We start from the raw sequence: 21,479 nt of genomic DNA on the forward strand, positions 1-21,479 counted from the left end.
GAAACGCTGCCTGGTCCTGCGCCATTCGCAAGCCTGGTTTGGGATGAGACTGTTGCGATCCGTAAGATTTTCTTTGGCTGGTTTTTGGAAGTAGATCACCAGGCCTTCCTTCCTAGCACATCTTTAGTCTGGAAACTCCACTGAAACCTGTTCAGCATCATCGTAACACGCAAGCCTCCCCTGGCAGACGGGTGGTGGCTGCACATGCGTACCTTGGCCGGGAATCAAACCCAGGTCTCTTACCTGGAAGGCAAACCCTCTCCCACCGAACCATCGATGCCTCATCCATGAACTACAGGATTTTATAAGTTAAACTGATGTCTATACAATGCCAAGGAAGCAAGCAGAGAGAAAACACTTAGCAGCCGGGAGACAATTTTGAATATCGGCATACCACTGCACCATCAAGGACCCTGCTCCTTGAATGGGGTGAAGGAGGTTTCTATTTTTCTCTGAACATAAGCCAAGGTGTCACAAGCATGACGGTTACGAGAGTGGGGTGGTTGGATGAGCAGGTGAATGACAGCAAGTTGCAGAGGACGCCCGTTTAAGTAGCGCGAAACAGGAAAGAACTGTAAAATCTTAGCATTTGCAGAGAGCCTCAGCAGTGCCCATGTTCAGCCTTCTCCCAGTTATTCATCCAATGAGCCACTCGTTGATTCATTTAAATAACCATCAGGGCTCTGCCACTTCCTAGCTGTGTGACCCTGAGCAAGTCACTGGACCTCTCTGTGCCTCGGTGTCTTCATCTATAAAATGTAGAATATAATAGGACCTAAGGAGCCCTCTGTTCTGTCCTGTAGGGTTTCTGTGAGTCAAAATTGACTCTACGGTAATGGATTTTTTTTTTTTTTTTTTTAAGGAGTCCTGATGGTGCAAATGGCTAAACAAAAGGTTGGCAGTTTGAACATACTCAGCGGCCTTGCAGAAGAAAGACCTGGCAATCTACTTCCATAAAGATTACAGCCAAGAAAACTCCATGGGGCAGTTCTACTCTGTCACATGGGGTCACTATGAGTCAGAACTGACTCGATGGCACCCAGTAACAACATAACAGTACCCACCTCCTGGCAGGTACCAAATGAGCACTTAGTGGGTTAATACTTGGAAAGTGCTTAGAGCAGTGCTGGGTGCAGAGAACACACTGGTAAGTGGTTGCTAAATAGATGGGCGAGGTGTCACCATCATCATCCTGGTTGTCACTGACATTTGGAAACTGTCTTACTCAGTCTCCCCTGAAGTAGCAGTTCCCTTGGCTGTGACTGCACCAGGTGTTTATTATGCCCTGGCTTGAACACTCCCAGCGATGATGAGCACTGCCCCACACAGTGGCCCTTTGACCTCTGGCCAGCTCTGTGGGTTAGGAAGCAACTCCTCATACAGAGCTTCTAACTCGGGAAGACTTCCTGGAGGAGGTGGTAGGGCAGGGCAGTCTAGAGCTTTCCGAATGTAAAAACAGAGGTGTAAAAGCCAGGTAAATTGTCTGGGCTTAGGAAGCTAGTGTGGCCACCAGATGTCAGAGGCAGGTGAGACACACCTAAGATTTTAGATGTGGAAGGGATCTTAGGATCCCCAAAACCAAAAAACTAAATTTATTGCTGTTGAGTGGATTCTGCCTCATGGCAACCTCATGTGTTACAGAGTAGAGCAGTGCTCCACAGGGTTTTCTCTGCTGTGATCTTTACGGAAGCAGATCACCAGGACAGTCTTCCGCTGAGCCATGGAGTGAGTGAGATACCAACCTTTAACCTTTAGGTTAGTAGATGAGCTCGAACCATCTACACCACAGCCTTTATTTTACAGCTAAGAAGGTGGCTCAGACTGGTGCCACACCCTCAGCCCATGAGCCGGCAGAGCCAGGGCTAGAAGCCAGCCCCACTTTCACACTGCCCAAGGCTGCTTTCACTCTGGGGCTCCTCCTGACTTGGGCAGCTCAGGGTGTCCTGGAGGGCCCACCTCTCTGCCCTTGCGCACACAGAGGGGGCAGGAAGAGGGCCTGGACTGTGGGCTGTGCCTCTCCTGTTATAGCCCAGCTGCGGGGTGGGCGTTTGTGACTTCTGGCATCTGTCTGCCCTCTGCTCTGCCCTCTGCTTTCTGAGCTTCTGCCAGGCAATGCCGTGTACCGGACATCCTGCACTCACCTAACCTCCAAGCAGGGCTTCTAGGTCATTGATGTGCTCCAGATTTGCCATCTGAGAAAACTGAGGCTCACTGAAGAGGGCCACTTGACCCCCGGTGGCTAGGTGAGGAGCGGTGAGCTGGGGGCTGGGACCCACGTTCTCCCCACATCATGGCGTCTTCCTCTAATGCATGTGTACCCAGGAAGTTTCCGGCCGTGTATCTGGTTTCACTCACCATGTTCACAGGACCTCAGCCAACCTCCCTCCACCCACACCCCTTCACTTTCTTCTCAAGGATCAGATAAGAGACCAAAAGAACAGTTTCCCTCTACCATTTCAAAGGGTATAAATAGGGCAGTTAATGGTGGCCCCCTGGGTCGCCCTCACCAGGGACAGATTATGTCAGCCCTCCCTGTCCCTTGGCCCAAGGTTTTAATGGTCAAGTTTCCCTTCCTCTCTTCTTCCTTCCCTCCTTTTCTTCCTTCCTCTCCCCCTCATCGAAAAGTTCATAGTTGTTTAAAAGTACATAGTTGTGTCTCTGTAACTAACACTGGTAGGAAAGCAAACAGACCAACATTGCACAATCCCTCCCAGATCTGAGAAGGGAGCACAGTTCTGGGAAAACACGAAACGAGTCCATCAGGCACAGAGGAGGGGGGCTCAGCCTGCCTGCACCTCCCTCCTTGGAAGGCAAATCCCTCACCCAACAGGAAGGTCAAGGATGCCTCCTGTCCCTGAGGCCATGGGGGCGGAAGGGGCAGCAAGGGGCAGAGGGGAGAGCAAGGCTCTGGGCTCACCAGGCCACCATTTATTAGCTGTGTGATCGGGGCCGGTGACAGCCATGTCTGAGCCTCTGTTTCCCCACTTGTGCTTCTGGTATGATAACACCACCCATCTCCCCAGGTGAGATAAGTAAAACAATCAAGGATCTGAGAAGACCACAAGAAGAGGCAGTGTTCACGCAAGGACTCTGAAGGCAGGTGGGGCCTTCCGATGGTTGGAGTGAGGGTGGAGAGGAACCAGGAAACAGTGGGGCCCCTCGGCAGGAACCCAGATGGAGCCGGGACACCTTCCCAGTGATGTGATTGGACGGAAAGGTTGTAAGAGGAAAAAGCTGAGGCCTCAACTTGGTGGGTCCTAAATGACCTGTGTACTTACAGTAAGGAGGGGCAATCAAGGTTTCTGTTTCTGCATGCAGAAAGGGCTTTCACCAGACCCACATTTTAGGACGGCCAGAATTACACTGGATGGCAGGGAGGGGACCATGACTCCCACAGTCCAGGCGGGAGGCATTGTGAGCTGAGCCTAAAGCAGGGCAGAGAAGGCTGCCAGGCGAGAAGGCCCGGGGGCCACACCCTTCTGGGTCTGAGAACTGGTGCACTAGGGCCCTGAGGAGCTAGAACTTGAAAGCAGCGTGGGAACTTCCAGCCTGGTAGCTGAGAGAACCAAGGAGCCCTGGATGACCACGGGGATCACAGCAACAGAGTTACAGACCAGGGTGTCCCTCTCATGACGGGCCTTTAGACCTGAGTTGGGGAAGCTAACATCTGAAGACCAGCCAGGCAGAAAAGGGGAAAGAGGAAGCTGTGGCAGAGTCACAAAACCGAGGTAGCCTCCGGAAACGTTCAGGCAGTCCCTTGCAGGATGTGTCCTGATTCCTTACAAGCAGCTCAGTTGCCTGATGGAAAATTCCCTCCTCTCCATTGCATGTCCAGTCCTTTGATCCAAGAGGAGAAACTAAACCCTTTGTGTGGAGTCAATTTCAACTCTCAGAACTACCCTATAGGGTTTCCTAGGCTGTAATCTTTGGGGAGGGACTCTGGTGGCGTAGCAGTTAAGAACTTGGCTGCTGACCAAAGGGTCAGCAGTTTGAGTCCACCAGCCTCTCCTTGGAAACCCTATGGGGAAGTTCTCTGTCCTATAAGGTTACTATGAGTCATACTTGACCTGATGACATTCGGTTTGGCTTGTTTTTCGGTCAATCTTCAGGGAAGCAGACCTCAATTTTTTTCTCCTGTGGAGCAGCTGGTGGGTTCAAACTACTGACCTTTCAGTTAGTAGCAGAGACCTTAACCACTGCGCCACCAGAGCTCCTTCCAAAAAAAAAAAAAAAAAAGTTGTCATTAAGTCGATTCCAACTTACAGCGACCCTATAGGACAGAGTAGAATTCCCCATAAGGTTTCCAAGGAGTGGCTGGTGGACTGAACTGCCAACATTTCCGTTAGCAGCTGAGCTCTTAACCACGTGCCACCAGGGCTCCAAGAAGAGAAGCACAGTTAAAGGGCTTAGACCAGTGTCTGAGTGGACAGCGGGTGCGCCCTCCAGGTTTCTTCACTCTCATCTGATCAGGAGTCACAGGCGTAGGGAGGAGGAGAGTCTACTGGATTGCAGGGAGAATGCCCCTCCTCGTGTTGAGCAGGCGCGGGCCCAACTTCCTCCTTGGCATCCATTGTGGATTATGGATTGATTGGCGTCCCCCTGTAATGGTAGCCTGTGAATGCCTTGTTCGGAAATAGTCTCTCTCTCTCTCTCTCTTTTTCTTGGCTTTTAACAACAGAAATTTATGTTCTCACAGCTCTGGAGGCTAAAACCCAAATCGAGGCCTGGACTGTGCAGATTTCTTCCTTGTTGGTAGCCCTGGGCGTTCCTGGTTCTGGTCTTTGAAGATGTTATCAGTTAACATGAGGTCAAACAGGAGTAGGGGATCCTAATCCAATCTGAGTGGTGTCCTTATAAAAGAGAAGAGACAGACAGAGACAGGGACAGACAGAAGGAAAACAACTCTGTGACCTCAGAGCTGGGCTGCAGCTGCAGGTCAAGCAACGCCTGGGGCTATGAGAAGCTGGGAGAGATAAGAAAGGATCTTCTCTGAGAGCCTTTGGAGAGAGCATGGTGCTGCCAACACCCTGAACTCAGACTCCTACCCTCCGGAACTGTGACACAGTAAAATATCTGTTCTATTAAGCCACCCAGTTTGAGGTGCTTTGTTACAGCAGCCCTAGGTAACTTATACAGGAGTCCCTGGGTGGAAAAAATGGTTAAGCACTTGAGTACTAGCCAAAAGATTAGGAGTTCCAGCCTAGCCGGAAGCACCTTGGGAGACAGGCCTGACAATCTGCCTTTAAAAGGTCACTGCCTTCTCATAGCCCCAGGCGTTGCTTGGCCTGCAGCTGCAGCATAGCTCTGAGGTCACAGGGTTGCTTTCCTTCTGTCTGTCTGTCTCTGTCTGTCTCGTCTCTTTTATAAGGACACCACTCAGATTGGATTAGGACCCCCTACTCCTATTTGACCTCATGTTAAATGATAACATCTTCAAAGACCAGAACCCTATGGAGCAGTTCTGCTCTGCACACGTGGGGATGCCGTGAGTTGGAATCAACTCAACAGGAACTAACAACAACGAGGAGACTAATTCAGCCTCCTTTGTCACTTTACAAAGGCCTTGTCTTCTTTGTCTCCCCCGAACTCCAGCTTTCAGCCCCTCTGCCTGCCTCCACTTCCAACTCTCTCTGGCAAGTGCAGAAGCTTGAAGCTATTGCCAGCAGGCTTAGTCGGGTCATACACTGCAAGGGGGTGGGTGGGGATGGCTATGGAGGAGGCAGAAATGCATGTGCACCTAGGTGTCTCCCCCAGTAGCCTGGTTATTGGCAAGTTAGACTCTGAAAAATGGATAGAAGAATTTAACTCACTCATAGTAGTTGTGAAATTAAAATTTGGAATGGTTCCTGGCATATAGTAGGGTCTCAACAATGAACAGTCTTATCCCTTGAAGAGAGTGGTCCTCCAATGCTAATGAGAGTCAGGAGATCCTGGCGAGCTTCTTAACAGTATGGGCCTGATTAAGAGTATCGGGGATGAGGCCCACTGCTCTGTGCGACTTGTCTAAGAGTGGACTCTGGAGAAGCAGTGAGGCCCCGGACGTCTGCCTAGCCTGTATCCCCTGTGTCTCTTGTCCCTGGTATCTCCACCTCCTTGCTCACTGGCTCCTTCTTGGCTCTCACAGTGGGACTCCCCTGTGCAGGTCATCTCCCAACTGGCATTACAGGTTAGTTCTTGAAAAATTGGTGTCCAGGCTGTGGGTCAGCCCCAGGTTGGCCCTGAGAGAGGGCCCTGAAGGAGGAACAAGGAGCCTGTGGACTCCTCGCCCCCTGGTCCTTATCACAGCCGATGTGCTCCGAGGGCTCCGCACTTCACCAAGTGCCCTGGAATAATGCTTGTTGATGTTAGTCGCTGTTGAGTCTATTCTGACTCATGGTGGCTCCATGCATGTAGAGTAGAACTGCTCCATAGGGTTTTCAGGGCTGTGATCTCTCAGAAGCAGATCACCAGGCCTGTCCTCCAAGGCATCTCTGGGTGGATTCAAACCTCCAAACTTTCAGCTAGTCAAAAAACCTCAAACCCACTGTTGTCAATTCTGATTCATAGTGATGCCATAGGGTTTCCAAGGCTGTAAATCTCTACAGAAGTAGACTGCCACGCCTTTCTCCCGCAGAGCCACAGATGGCTTTGAACCACCAACCTTTCAGTTAGCAGTCAAGTGCTTTAACCATTGTGCCCAGTGGTTAACCATTTGCACCACCCTGGAACAATGCTAACAGAAAGGATACTCCTGGCTAACATTTATTGATATGCTCCTTACATGCGTTTTCTAGTTCCTTCTTACAACCTTGTGAGGTCAGGTACTTTTACCATCCTCATCACCAAATGAGGAGACAAGTACCAAGTGGTTAGAAAACTTGCCAAAGACACAGTTAGCCAATGCCACAGCCATTTACCAAGTCATTATTTGTTTGTCACTTATGACTGGTAGGCTTAGTGGGGCACGATTTCTTCTTCTCTTTCGTCATCATCATCGTTTCCACTCTACAGGTGAGAAAAGGCTGGTGTGACAGGAGCTGGGTCCTAGGCGTGCAGGTGCTGGGTGTCAGGATCGCCCACGGGAGCTGAAGGTGGAGAGGGGTAGAACTTGGTCATCTCAGTTCTGTCATGTGCGTGCAGTGTCCCGGCCACACTGCTCCCGGCCCCTGCGGTGCTGAGGGGTGATGATAGCACAGAGAATGGAGCGGGGAGGGCTTCTTGTGTAAGGCGGGGGCTGTGACTGGGGAGCTTGTGTGGTTGGACCGGGTGCCCTTCAAGGTCGTGTCAACCCTGGTCAAGTCTCTGTGTTTGAATTCAGGATGCTGCTTAGGGTAAAACTTATGAGCGTAAATGCTGGGCTTTGGTAGTCAAGACAACCTTGGCTTTGAATCTCACCTTTGCCAATTTCTTACTGTGTGGCCTTGAACAAATTACTTAACTCTTTCAGACCCTCAGTTTCCACATCTGTGAAATGGGGCTAAGACTACCAGCCTCAGAGGATTGCCATGAAGACTGAATGGATTCATGCACATGAAATATTTAGCACAGTGCTGGCTGCATGCTCCACACTCCATCCATGGTAGCTATTCCTGTTTTATTGTGATGAAAAAACACATAACGAAACATTCCATCTCAACAATGTCTTCATGTACAGTTCAGTGACATTGATTACATTCTTTAGGCTCATGGTAGCGATTCATAACAATAGTATCTCCCCGAGTAAATCAGCCAGACCTCAGCATTTAACCTTCGAATGCAAAAATCCACTTCATTATTAGGAATCCAACAAGTTGAGCCCATTCCAGAGAGGAAAACTATAAGAACTCAGCGAAAGCTTTCCCAGCCAAACCAACACACCTGCTTCCTGCCTAAAGCTCCGTTCTGTTCTGATTTCAGCACAGCCGGATTGGCTTCCCCACCTCTGGGCCTTGAGGGAGGCAGGTGCAACAAGACCCTAAAAGAGGCGGGGGAGCTTCCCCATTCAGCTTCCTGCACCCAGAGCATGGCCATGTCGGGTGGTTCCCACACCCAGAATCTCTGTCCCTAACCCCACTCTCTGCACGATGCCTGTCCAACCTCCCACCACTCACACCAGGCTTTTCTATTCTCTCACCCTCTGTAACTGCCCTCGCTCCTTCCTACTTCTGGGTCACCTGTCCCCATTACAAACTGTCTGGCCAGATAGTCTCAGTCTTGATCTCACTGTCCTGATCATCGGGTTCTAGATTGGAGTTCAGATTAAGAAACCCGCATACACCCACTTGTACAGCTAAGAGTTTCCTCTGGGTACAGAGTGGTGTACAGAGTGGCCCCGTGTTTGGTGAGACCTGTGTTGCCCCTCCCAACACAGTGGCTTCTCAACGGCAGAAGCCAGGAGCGTACTGTTGCCCCTGCCAACCCAGAGCGCAGGGTTCGGCACAGCGCAGACATTGACTCAGCAAGGCTGGTGTGAAATAAATGGTGTTAGTCCTGGATTTGACCATAGAGTTGAGTGAAGACCTAGGCTATAATTCAGGCTCCAATCTTTACTAGTAATATGACTCTGAGCAAGTTCCTTAATCTTCTCAGCCTCCGTTTAACCAGTTGCCGTTGAGTGGACCCCAACTCATGGGGACCCCCATGTTTCAGCGTAAAACTATGTCCTATAGGGTTTTCAATGGCTGTGATCTTTTGGAAGTAGATCTCCAGGCCTTTCTTCCGAGGCTCTTCTGGTGGATTCAAACTGGCAATCTTTTGTTTAGTACCCAAGCACTTAACCATTTCCTCTAGCTAGGGACTCTAGCCTCCGTTTACTCGTCTGCAAAATAGTGACAATAAGTACATATACCACAGGACCGTGTAAGGATTAACCGAGCCTTTGAGAACAAGGCGTGTAGTTTAGCAAAGTGCTAGTAAGCACTTGAAAATATCATTTGCTGCTTACTGTTGCTACTGCTGTTTTTACTTTATTATTGTTACTACTAAAGTGCTTTCACATTGTTGTTCGTTGCTGTTGTCCAGTGTTCAACACAACCCTGCAAAGTAGCTGAAGCAGTACAGCCTCCATTTTCCTAATGAGTAAACTAACTCAGAGAAAGGCTGTTTTTCTAAAATGCCACAGCTTGACTTGACCCGCTTCCCTGGCTGGCACCTCTAGCTGCAGGCCACACAGGTTAGGAACATGACATGACCCCAGGCCTCTGAGGAAAGACTCCTGTAATTTTAAAAACACGGCAGTATTGTCATCCGAGCCGTGTTCCTAATGACTCAGATGGTCACGTTTTGCTTGGGGGGAAAAAGCTATGATTTACGAGGCTATGACTCTGCTTCTCCGGGAATGATGTGGCATTTTATTTCCTATCCCCTGCCCCACCCCGAGAAGAAACACAGTTGGAAAACACAATCTCCTGTGAGGTTTATTGTATGACATTATGCAGTAGAAAGGCACTTCAGATGGCACGGGGAGCTGCAGATGATGGCTGCAGCGATGGGAACCAAGGGGGAACGATTCTTGGATCCAGAACAGGAGAAGAAGCAGAACACAACCATTGCTTCTTTGGCTGGAATTTGTCCTAATCTTCTGTGCTCCAACTAGAGTTAGTAGAAATGATTCCTGCCTCCAAGTCTCCTGGTTTAAGCCCTGCTTAATGCCTGGATGGAAACCCTGGTGGTGTAGTGGTTAAGAAGTACGGCTGCTAACCAGAAGGTTGGCAGTTCAAATCCACCAGGTGCTCCTTGGAAGCTGTATGGGGCAGTTCTACTCTGTCCTCTAGGGTCGCTATGAGTCAGAATTGACTGGACGGCAATGGGTTTTGTTTTGTTTTGGTTTAGAGCCTGGGTTGGCACCTCATAGCCATCCATTGAATAAATAGAGTGAAGGAGATGGGATGGGTCAGCACAGGATGAGAGCAGGTCAGCATGGCGGTGGAACAAGCCCAGAGTCAGAAGACCTAGGCCACGCTCCAAACGCACTGCTCCCCAACCATGTGACACTGATGGAGCCCGCCTCTCTGGGCTTCAGTTTCCCCTTTTGTGATCTTGGGAAGTCACCTGAGCTTTTCTGTGTCTCTCATAAAATGGAGATAATATCTAATTTGTCTTCCGTGTATGGCTCATGTGTATGTACACACTCCACAAATTTGTATTAAATGTAGGGTTACTGTATGACCTCACCATTCCGCTTCTAGGCCTATACCCAAGAGAAATAAAAACATATGTCCACACAAAAACTCATATGCGGATGTTCGTAGCCGCACTATTCACAGTAGCCAAAAGTGGAAACAACCTCAATGTCCATCAGCTGATGAATGGATGAACAGAATGTGGTGTGGCCATACAATGGAATATTATTCAGCCATAAAAGGGAATAAAGTACTGAAACAAGCTACCAGGTGGATGCACCTGGAAAACATTACGCTGAGTGAAAGAAGCAATAGGCCACATGTTGTGTAATTCCAGCCGAATGAAATGTTCAGAACGGGAAAATCTATCAAAACAGAGTAGATTAGTGCTTACATAGGCCTAGAGGGGATGCAGGGGGGCGGGGAAGCTATAGCTAAAGGATACAGATTTCTTTCTGAGGGGATGAAAATGTTCTAAAACTGAATGTGGTGCTGTTGTTTTGTGTCCTCAAGTCGATTCCGATTCATAGTGACCCTATAGGACAGAGTAGTACCGCCCCATAGGGTTTCCCTAGGCTGTAACCTTTATGGGAGTAGATCACCAGGAGCCCCTGGTGAACTTGAACCACAGACCTTTTGGTTAGCAGCTGAGTGCTTAACCATTGCGCCACCAGGGCTTCCTGAATGCGATGTAGGTTTTACATATCTGTGAATAGGCCAAAAACCAATGAATGTGTATAAAACCAAAACCAAACCCGTTGTCATCAAGTCACTTCTGAGCCATAGTGACCGTATAGGACAGAGTAGAACAGCTGCATGAGGTTTCCAAGAAGTGGCTGGTGGATTTGAACTGCCTGCCTTTATGGTTAGCAGCCATAGCTCTTAACCACTGTGTCAGCAGGGTTTCCATGCAACACAAACAGGTGCTTGTATAAAACATATTTGACCTGCGCGAAGTCCCCGACTTACAACGGGGTTCCGTTCCAAACACTCCATCGTAAATCAGTTCTGCCATGAGTTGAATACTTCTTTATTATTTTTGCCTTTTATTATCAGTATCTTTATAAATCGACCTTTGAACACCTGTGAGTGAACATCTGAGAATGATAACATCAGCTACAACACTGTATGTGGGACATACTGCTGACGATAAGATGTACAAAAAGCAAAACAGACAGTTGTAAGTGCGGTTCCTCATAACTCTTACATTTTGTAAATTGGGGACTAACTGTATAAATAATTGGGTGAGTGGACATATAGGTGAATACACTTTAATTACCTTGAACGGTCTTTACAAGGCAGTAGATAAACCGAATATCAAAACGGACACAAACTTTCCTCCTCCTTCCTTCCAGCAGGTGCCGTCTTCAGACTCCACTTTTCTGAACCGATAATGCCAGTAAGAAGTAATTAGCATCCCCAAGGGCTGTGACAAGCTGATGCTTCAAGCTTTCTGGCCAAGATACTTGCATCTGAGGACTGAGATGGACGATTTCTCAGGCTACTGAGGTAAATGTCAAGTAACCTTTCTGCACACAAATGGGAAGAAACGTGGGATATGTTATCTTTTCTGGTGTTAAAACAAAAATCGTATTAATCCAACAATAAAAAAAAATCGAAGTTTGTTGAATATACAATTTGCAAATTAGGGTAACATTTTGACTAGAGTATCAAAAATGTTTCAAAGATCAGAAGGACTTCCAAAATTCTTAGACCCAATCTTATCAACATTGCCATGGAAAAAGGAGTGGAACAGAACTGATAAACTTGCGGTCAGGAAGGATCTTCATACCACATTGCCTTGAAGAACAATTACAGTAATTACCGATTTATCCTAAACATAGCTCCCAGTCTGACCTTTGGAGTCTGACTGAATTCTTCAAACAGCACAACGCCCAAAGCAAAACGGTCCTGTTAGTTTATCTAGATCATTGTTTCACTCCAAAGTGGCTTTTAGGAACCAGTTTTTTCAAGGCTCAGGGTTCAAAAGGACACCTCAGGGCAGTGGGCTGTGTGGGTTACGGCAACTCCCATGAAAGCCAGTAATCTGACGTCCAGGAGAATTAAAACGAGTCTGTCACTGGTTTCTTCCATGGATTATGTTGGGGGCAGAGGGGAGATGTTCCCTTGTTTCTTGGTCTCTTTATAACATGCCCTGCTCTGCCAGAGATTTTCTACAGAGGGAATGCCTGTGGAAGGGGACTATCTTTTTCTTAAAGGGAAGCCTCTTGGGATCTCATGAAAACTGTTAAGTCAAAAAACAGGTTGAGAAAAGCCCTTCTATGACAAGTGCCTGTCATCTCAAAGAAGGCCTAGAATGACACTCTGGGGTTCCCCAGGTAAGGGTCCGCAAACTCTGGCCCAAGGGCCAAATCTGGCCTGGCCTGTTTTTGTACTTAAAATTTTATTGGGACACAGCCACAGATATTCACAGAGACTGGAGGTTTTGGCTTCAGCATATTTTGGGGGGAATACAGTTCAGTCTATACACTGGGGTTTAATTGTAGCTATAAAAAAAAAATTTTTTTTATAGTAGAAGAAGGAAGATAGTTGTGTGTGTGTGTATGTAGGTAACTATAATCTTATATGATTGTCAGTAAGGATAGATAGATAGATCGATTGATCAGTTGCCATGGAGTTGATTCGTGTATAAATGTGTATATATTTGTAGTTGTTGTTAGCTCCTGTTAGGTCTGCCCCTGATTCGTGACAACTCCACGCACAAAGGTATCGGACTGTTGTGAACTGTGCGCCATAGAGTTTGCACTGGCTGATTTTTCAGAGGAGCCCTGGTGGCGCAGTGGTTAAGAGCTTGGCTACACACCCAAAGGTCGGCACTTTGAACCCATCAGCCGATCCTTGGAAACCCTATGGGGCAGTTCTACTCTGTCCTGTAGGGTCGTTACAGGTTTTTTTTTTTTTTTTTTCTGGAAGTAAAAAGGCTTTTCTTTCCAGTCTGCCTCAGTTTGTAAGCATCACAATAACACACAAGCCTCCGCTGACAGATGGGTGGTGGCTGCACTTGATGTGCACTTGCCAGGACTTGAACCCAGGTTTCCCTCATGGAAGGCAAGGATTCTACCACTGGACCACCAGTGCCTGACCTTTCTTTGGGCCACTCCTATAGGAACTGAGCCACTTGGGTCTTGAGATTTATTAGTTTTGTGTATATGAATAGATAGATGAGGTAGAGAGATGAGCTTGAGCCCTTCTGGGGCCTCAGTATGGGGCCTCCTGTAGAAGGAAAGATGCAATGGCCATGGTGTTCCCTAGGAGCTGAAGATATGAACAAAGGAGATAAGAAACAGAAAGGAAGACAGTGAGGATGAGTGGAGACAAAAGACAATAGAGAAGGGGTTAGGGGTTTAATCTTTCAAGGAACATGTTGAACAAAATAATAGTGATTGGGAATTCATCCCATCTCAGAACAGAGCTAAGCATGGCCAGTTTATACGATAGACAAGTGCGGAGAGCCTTGGACCTGGCCGTAGACCCCCGTCATGGCGCCATCTTGGATAGACCAGGATTGGGAGCATAACAGGAGGTTCCATTTGGCCAATAAGCCAATGTACAGTGGAAAGCACTAGGGCTGCTCACAGCCAAGACCCTCAGTTGTTATGGAGGAGCCTCACGAAGTCATGTATTCACTGTGTTGGTCAAGGAGGGTTTCTCAGAGAAGGTAATGATGGAACCAAATCTGACAGAATAGACAGTGAGGATGAAGGAGAGCAGAGCTGCTGGTCACAGGCCAGACAAGTGGGGCTCCAGCTACAGGCCCCCTTTTATCTCTGCATTCCTTCTTGCTTGAAGAATCATGCACAGGAACGCATTTCCTCCCAGAAAAGAAGCGTTGTCAGCTGGCCCAGAGACAGGCTGGAGGCCAGGGAATTCAGATTAGATTACTGGCCATCCTGGCAGCTAGCAGATACTAACATGGGCAGTGTGGAGAGCTGGTGGAATGTCCCTTCCTGATGACCTTTAAGATGAGAGCAACAGTTGCAGGAAATGGGGTTACTCCCAGGGAGAGAGGAGCCTTGGGGGAGCAGTCTTTGCATATCTGAAAAGCTGCCAACAGGGACGGGGGAGGATGAATTTGTCCAGGGCAATTTGTAGGGAAGGAATTCAAGAGGGCTGAGTGAAAGGCAAGGAGCAAACTTTCAGCTCAGGCTCCATTTTTCCTTCCTTGCTTTCTTCTCATTCATCCATTCAGCAAACATCCACCAGTGTCTCCTAGGTCGCTGGTACTGTGCTGAGCACTGGAAAGGACCAGAAAGTAGGACAGAGCTTGTCTTCGAGATGCTAATAATCTATGGGAGAAGCAGGGTGGTTCTGGGCTCAGCGGAGCGAGGAGACTATGTAATCTGGGGAACTCCTTTAAAAAAACATACTATGCTATGAATTTAAAGTAAAATACAAGCCCTGGGCACTTGTAGTGTTGCTGAGGGGCCCAGGAACTCAAGCTTCATCAACTTGGGGTCTGTCCTCTTGGATTTGTGAGCCAAGGTGCGGGTTAGCCAGCTTTCTTTCCCAGGGTACCTGGAGACCGCTGGGACTGGTTAGCACAAGGAAAACACTTGGCAGAGAGTCGGCAATGAGAATTCTGGTGTACACGTTGTTTTTCTTGCTGTCAGCTGCCGCTGAGTCAGCTCCCAACTCACAGTGACCCTGTATACAACAGAACCAAATGTTGCCCAGTCCTGTGTCATCCCCGCGACCGGTTGCGGATCAGACCATTTGGATCCATAGGGTTTTCATTGGCTGATTTTCAGAAATAGATCACCAGACATTTCTTCCTAGTCTGTTTTAGTCCGGAAGCTCCACTGAAACCTGTTCAGCATCGTTGCAACACGCAAGCCTCCGCTGACAGATGGGTGGTGGCTGCTCATGAGGTACGCTGGCCAAGAAATAAACCTGGGTCTCGTGCATGGAAGGCAAAAGTTCTACCACCGAACCACCACCGCCCCCCGGGTGTTCCATTTTCTTTTTTTTTTCCATTGCTGTCAAGTCGATTCTGACTCGTATCGACCTTATAGGACAAGAGTAGAACTGCCCCATAGGATTTCGAAGGAATGCCTGGTGGATTCGAACTGCCAACATTTTGGTTTACAGCTAAGCTCTTAACTACTGTGCCACCCTCTGAGTCCTGTTCTTAAGCCAATGAGACAGAGCTAAAGACCTTTGCACATCTTAGCACTGTGGGAATTTTCAAAGGCACTGTCCTAACAAATCTAAAGGCTGACCTAGTGATCCCACATCCAGCACTGCATTCTAAGGAAATGGTTAGAAATCTGGAACTCGTCACTGCTGGCAGAATATTTGCATGCACTTACCCAGAGCTTACTGTGAGCCAGCTATTCCTCTCAACAGCCCCCTACACACTGACAAATTTAACCCCAAAGCACCCCGTGAGCTAGCTGCCGTCCTTCTCCCTGTTTTACCAATGAGGGAACTGATCACAGAGAGGTCGAGTAATTTACCCACAGTCACACAGCTAAGCACAGTGGAGGAGCTGGGTTTGAAAGCACAGCCTGTCACCACAGTCCAGTCCGCTTGCTATACTGCCACTCCTTGATCCTTGCTGCCTGATTTTTTTAAAGCAATATATTGGAAACGCCCTGAATGGGCAAGACTAGGAGAATAGTTAAGTATAATATCCACAGATTGGGATGATATGGGTTTGATCTATACAAAGAGTTCTTACCAGAACTGTGAAATAGTTTGGTCATTATCTTTGGTGCAAAGGTGGAATCCTTATATAGATACCAGCCTGGAAGGATGTGACTACATGTTAGCAGCACTGCTATTTCCTCTCAGCCTTTTGTATCATCTGCTCAACAGTTGTAACAGGCTCATTCATTCACTCGTTCACTCAACAAGTTTTACTGAGTACCTACTATGTGCTGGCAGACCTTAGCTGGTATGAACGGTTAATGCACTTGACTGCGAATCAAAACGTTGGAAGTTTGAGTCCACCCAGAGGTGCTTTGGAAGAAAAGTCTGGCGATCAGTTTCCAAAAAATCAGCCATTGGAAACCCTATGGTACACAGTTCTGCTCCGACACGCATGGGGAGAGGTGACTTGATTGCAACTGGTGAGGTAAGGTGATGACGTGCTGAGACTGGGGATGCTGCACTAGAGAACACAGCCGTGGTGTCTCCTCCCACGCAGCTCCCAGGACAGCCTCTGTCTCACCTCTCTGCCTGTACTTGCTCCCTCCATATGGCACTGGGTGTATCGGCCCCCACAGGCTCCCCAGTGCCTTCGGACCCAGACCCTGCCTGCACCTGTTGTCCCCTTTGTAAACCGAGGTCTCACAGTTGTCTGCAGGAGGCTTTGCTGTCGTAACTCAAATATTACCATCTTTTAGAAAGGTCAGCCTCCTGACAGCTGAAACCAGGGCAGCCAGCAGCCACAAGCGCCCTCCCTGGATGCTCAGTGTTCTAATCCTGGTTGACACCGGGCTGGAGGCGAGGAAGCAAGGGCTCTGGAATCCTAAGGAGGGAGTGGAGCTGGTGCTGCTTCTTGCCAGCTGTGTGACCTGCAACCTGCTGAGCCCCATTGTCTTTGTAAAACGGGGCCAACTCTGCCCACCAGGGAAGATGGACTCCACCTGGATTTGCAAGCTGTAGAGGGTTCTAGTGAATGGGCCCTGGAGTGAGACAAGCCAAGTATGCACCTCACACTCACAACACTCCAGCTCTGGGAGCTGGGCAGGCATTTCACTTCTCTGAGACTCAGTTTCCCCATCTGTGCAGAAGGAGATGATAATAGAATTCACCTGCTAGGGCTTTTGTGGGAGTCCCTGAATGGTGCAAATGGTTAAGTGCATGGCAGCTAACCTAAACGTAGGTGGTTTGAAACCACCCAGGGGTGCCTCAGAAGAAAGGCCTGGCGATCTGCAGCCTTGAAAACCCTATGGGGTGCAATTCTACTCTGCACACATGGGTTCGGAATCAACTTGAAGGCAACTAACAACAACAAAAGGGCTTTGGTACGGGTGAAAGGAAATGATGAATGCATAGCACCTAATACCCATAGTAAGCGCGGAATACGGCTTCTTATTATTGTCTGTAGCTGGGCCACACTGATGGTGGGACATGTGAGGATAAGACCCAAGACTTTCTTCCCTGTCAGTTTGGGGAGGATGTCTGGCTGGAGCAAAGACATTCTTCTAGAAAGAAGGGACATTCCAGTGGTAACCATTCTGGCCCATCCGAAAGTCCTTGAAGAAGACAAGAGGGTAGCCACCAGATGTTTGGAAATTTCCTACATGCTTATATAGAAGCCAAACCCACAGCTTTAGTCCTTTTCAAAAGACTAATTTTCATTCTGGTCATGCCCGACTGATAAGCATGGGGACATTTACAGATAAGCTGAGGTCATGGTGTACATCTAATTGTGTCCTTCCTCTTTTGTGTCCCTTATGGCCCTGGGAGAGAGTCCAAATTCCATAGCAGGATGGGCAAGGCTCACCATGACCGGCCCCACCAACATCCCAGCCTGATCTCTGCTCTACCTGCCCCTTTCCGCCTTCCTCCACCCACCACCTGCTAATCAATTTTAAGAGTGTGGACTCTGAAGACAAATCATAGCTCTGCTATTTACTGTGTCATCTTTGGCAAGCCATTTAACCTCTGTGTCTCAGTTTCCTCATCTGCAAAATGGACATAACTAGCTACCCCATTGCCATCGAGTCAATGCTGACTCATAGTGACCCTATAGGACAAAGCAGAACTGCCCCATAGGGTTTCCAAAGAGTGCCTAGTGGATTCGAACTGCCGATCTCTTGGTTAGCAGCTGTAGTTCTTAACCACTACGCCACCAGGTGTAACAATATAACAATAGCACCATCCTCATAGAGCTGTCACGAGGATGTGTGTCAGCGTAGAACTGTACTCCAGAGGGTTTTCAGTGGCTGACTTTTTGTAAGTAGATCACCAGGCCTTTCTTCCAAGGCACCGGTGGGTGGACTCGAGCCACCAGCCTTTCAGGTAGCGGTCAGTGCATCAACTATTTACACCACCCAAGGACTCTCAGCATATAATAGGTACTCAATAAAATTTGTTGAATAAGTTAATACAGTTGATCCTAATTATTTGTGGAGTCCATATTTGCAAATTCGCCTACTTGCTAAAATTTATATGTAACCCCCAAATCAGCACTTGCCACGCTTTTGCAGTCATTTGCAAAGTGGAGAAAAATTTGAGTTGTCCTACACACATGTTCCTAGCCTAGGTCTCAATATTCGAGTATACTTTTTCTGGTCTATTTAGTGCCACATTTCTGGTTTTTGCACTTTTTGTCGGTGATTTCGCTGTTGAAAATGGCCGCCAAGCCTAGAATAGCGGTGCTGTCTGGCGTTCCTGAGCGCAGGAAGACTGGGATGTGCCTTATGGAGAAAACGGGTGTGGCAGATAAACTGTTCATACACAAGTTACAGTGCTGTTGACGTGAGTTCGATACTACTGAATCAGCTACTGTAAACTGAAAAAAAAAAAAAAAATTTTTTTTTTTTTCTTTCTGAAGCACTCATAAAAGAAGGGTATGTGTTGGTCAGCTGATAGAAATGTGACCAGAGTCGCAAACACCTAACCCTGTGTTTTCCCTAGGAGCAGTGCTTCTGTAGTCTGCTGGTTCAGTGTCTGCCCCGACTTTCTAACTACGGCAGATAACAAGAATCTGCCATATGTAAAAGTGCTCAGAAACCCTGCTGTGCACTTATCAATCCCTGATAAAAACTTATCAATCCCTGATAGCTAACATTATATACAGGATACCTGGATACAGATGTGGCTGTGGATATAGAAGGAATCCCTGGGTGGTGCAGTTAACACACTCGGCTGCCAACTGAAAGGTTGGAGGTTTGAGTCCACCCAGAGGTGCTTTGGAAGAAAGGTCTGGAGATCTGCTTCTGAAAAATCAGCCCTCGAAAACCCTAGGGAGCATAGCTGTCCTCTGACGCAGGTGGGGTTGCCATGAGTCAGAGTTTGACTCGAGCAACTGATTTTTATAGACAGAGATGTAGATATAAAGATAGAAATAGACGTGTATCCTATGTTCTTACCACCCCAAATGACATTCACTCCAAAGGAAGTGTCATATCATGTCTCCTGGACTTTGTCTGTGTGGTTTGCATTTGCTGTTCCTTCCACATGGAATTCCCTTTACCTCTTAGCTTCCTGGTGGATCAACCCAGGTCAAGCATCATCTCTTCTGGGAAGCCTCCTCCTGCCCCGCGCCCCATCCTCAGCCCCAAAACACCGCATGCCTGTGTCTCTGTTTCATTCCACTGACCACATCATTGGGACAGGAATGGCCTGTGTGTGTCCATTTCCCCGTTACGCTGGGAACTCCTTGAACAACACGAGTGTTCGATTCATTCTTCTTGGGGATTTATTGAGCACCTGTGCCTGGTACATCCTTGCATCTCCCAGACGAGAGGGAATATCCAAAGGCAGCCAGAGTCTATCCACTTGGCTCAGCCACACAGAGCCATTCAGCTAGCTGGTTGGATAAATACTGTGGACAGCTAGCCGGCCTCTCTGCTGGACACGGACCTAGGGTCCCTTCGGGATTATCTCTCTCTTCCTCAGCCCCTCAGTCATCAGCCAGCCTTCCACCCTTCTCAGGCCTCTGCCTCCAGCTTGTGGAGAACGGAACTGGGAGAATCCCATTTCTGGAGGCTCAGGGTCCTTTGCTTGGGACTTTTGGCTGCCTTCTGTGTGATGCACACAGCTCAGCCTATGTGTTTTTCAGAGTGCCTGCTCTTTATGGATCTGCAAAGCAAACCAAAAAACCAGCTGCCATCCGGTCAATTCTGACTCATAGCTACCCAGTAGGACAGAGTAGAACTGTCCCATAAGGTTTCCAAGGCTGTAATCTTTACGGAAGCAGACTGCCACATCTTTCTCCTGCGGAGGCTGGTGGGTTCCAACCACCGACTGTTCAGTTACCAGCCAAGCGCTTTAACCACTGCGTCACCAGGGCTCCTTTTAAAGATCTACATGCCTCAAAAAAGTCAGTTAAAAAAAACACACTTGCCAAAATAGCTCACAGCACTTTCCGACTTGGAAGGCACAGAAAGGAGAAAGAGGGGTGGGAGGGAGCCCAAGCTAGCCTGCCTGGGATCCATTTGGCAAGCATTGATCCTGTGTGCTACCGCCCAGGGTCCGTGGGTTGAATAGACAGGTCACCATGTTGTACAGCGGTCGTCACATAAACACTTTCTCACAGGCACTAAAAATATTCTCCATGCTGGAGCATGGGCTGTCAGAAAAAGAGAAGCGAGGGAAGCTGTGGGTGGTGGGTAAGCTTGTTTACTTATTGCTTAAATAGAATGGAATCGGTTTCTGGCACTGGGAAACCACAGTAGACGGGCAGTCATTTCACTGGGACTCCTGAGCGCAGGGACCATGTTCTTCCCCACTGAATCCCCAGTGCTTGGGCCAAGTGGGGCCACTCAGGGAGTCTTCTGGAATTGTACCCCACAATCATCACACCACATGGCTGTGTGATATATAGCCCATCAAGTGGCAGTACCATATATGTAGCCATCCCTGTTGCTGCTTATTTGTCTATAATATATATCAATGTGTATAATCATCATTACAGTAAAACCTGTGGAAGCCAGAACCTATGGAAGGTGGAAGCCTGTCAGAGAAGGAAAACTCAAATATTTCTCACCAATAGAGAGCATTAGAAAAGTGTTAAAGATTTTTGGAGACCCAGAAAAACGTTGGGGACTCAGAAAAACAAGGCAATCCCGTTGAGTTCTGGTTCTCATAGGTTTCATTGCTATAAACAACACTGCATTGGACATGTTCATGCTTTGAGCATTTTCCTTCCTTTGAACTGTGTCCTTGAGACAGAGAGAGAGACACCTGAAAGACATCTGAGGGTTCTTGCCAGCTGTTATCAGTTGGGAGTTTGTTGTGGAACAACGGGAGGCAGGAGGGTTGAGGGAAGAGAGTTGGAAGATGACCCCTGCAGGGTCTGGGAGAGGCTGCAGCCAAAGGCTGGGAGGCAGCAGCTGTTGGATCACGTGACGGGCCAGTGGATCTGCTTTCAGCTGGTCCCAGTGTCCAGGTCAGGGAGGAATGAGGGGTGACGCTGCTGAGCTGGACGGGTGGATACACCCATGAAGAGGCAGGAAGTTCCCACAGAGGAACTGGGTCCTGAGATGAGAAAGCCTGGTCACATTCCTCCCATTTCTTGGGAGCTGGGGCATTGAAATGGGGACAGAAGGAGCTGTCACAAATATATGCAGGCTGCACCAGAGCGCGGGGCTCTATCAAGTCCATTTGTCAAACTGGTAATTCAGCGGAAAAGAAACGCCTGTAGCGCAAACGAGGCTCGTGAGATTCTGGGTGTCTGCATCTTCTAGAGACCATTTGCCTTGG

General features: G+C 48.3%; 1 protein-coding gene across 2 annotated transcripts in view; it reads left to right on the forward strand.

Annotated features, from left to right (window-relative positions):
• ST3GAL1 (ST3 beta-galactoside alpha-2,3-sialyltransferase 1) overlaps window positions 1-21,479 on the forward strand; it is a 104,318-nt gene that overhangs the window by 15,403 nt on the left and 67,436 nt on the right. The window contains exon 2 of one of the 2 annotated variants that reach the window (XM_049853565.1): window positions 11,435-11,588. The gene's annotated coding sequence lies outside the window, so the exon portion shown is untranslated. The remainder of the gene's footprint in view (window positions 1-11,434; window positions 11,589-21,479) is intronic. The other variant, XM_049853566.1, reaches the window with a different exon arrangement.

This window comes from Elephas maximus, chromosome 15 (assembly GCF_024166365.1).
Source record: "Elephas maximus indicus isolate mEleMax1 chromosome 15, mEleMax1 primary haplotype, whole genome shotgun sequence".
Lineage (NCBI taxonomy): Eukaryota > Metazoa > Chordata > Mammalia > Proboscidea > Elephantidae > Elephas > Elephas maximus.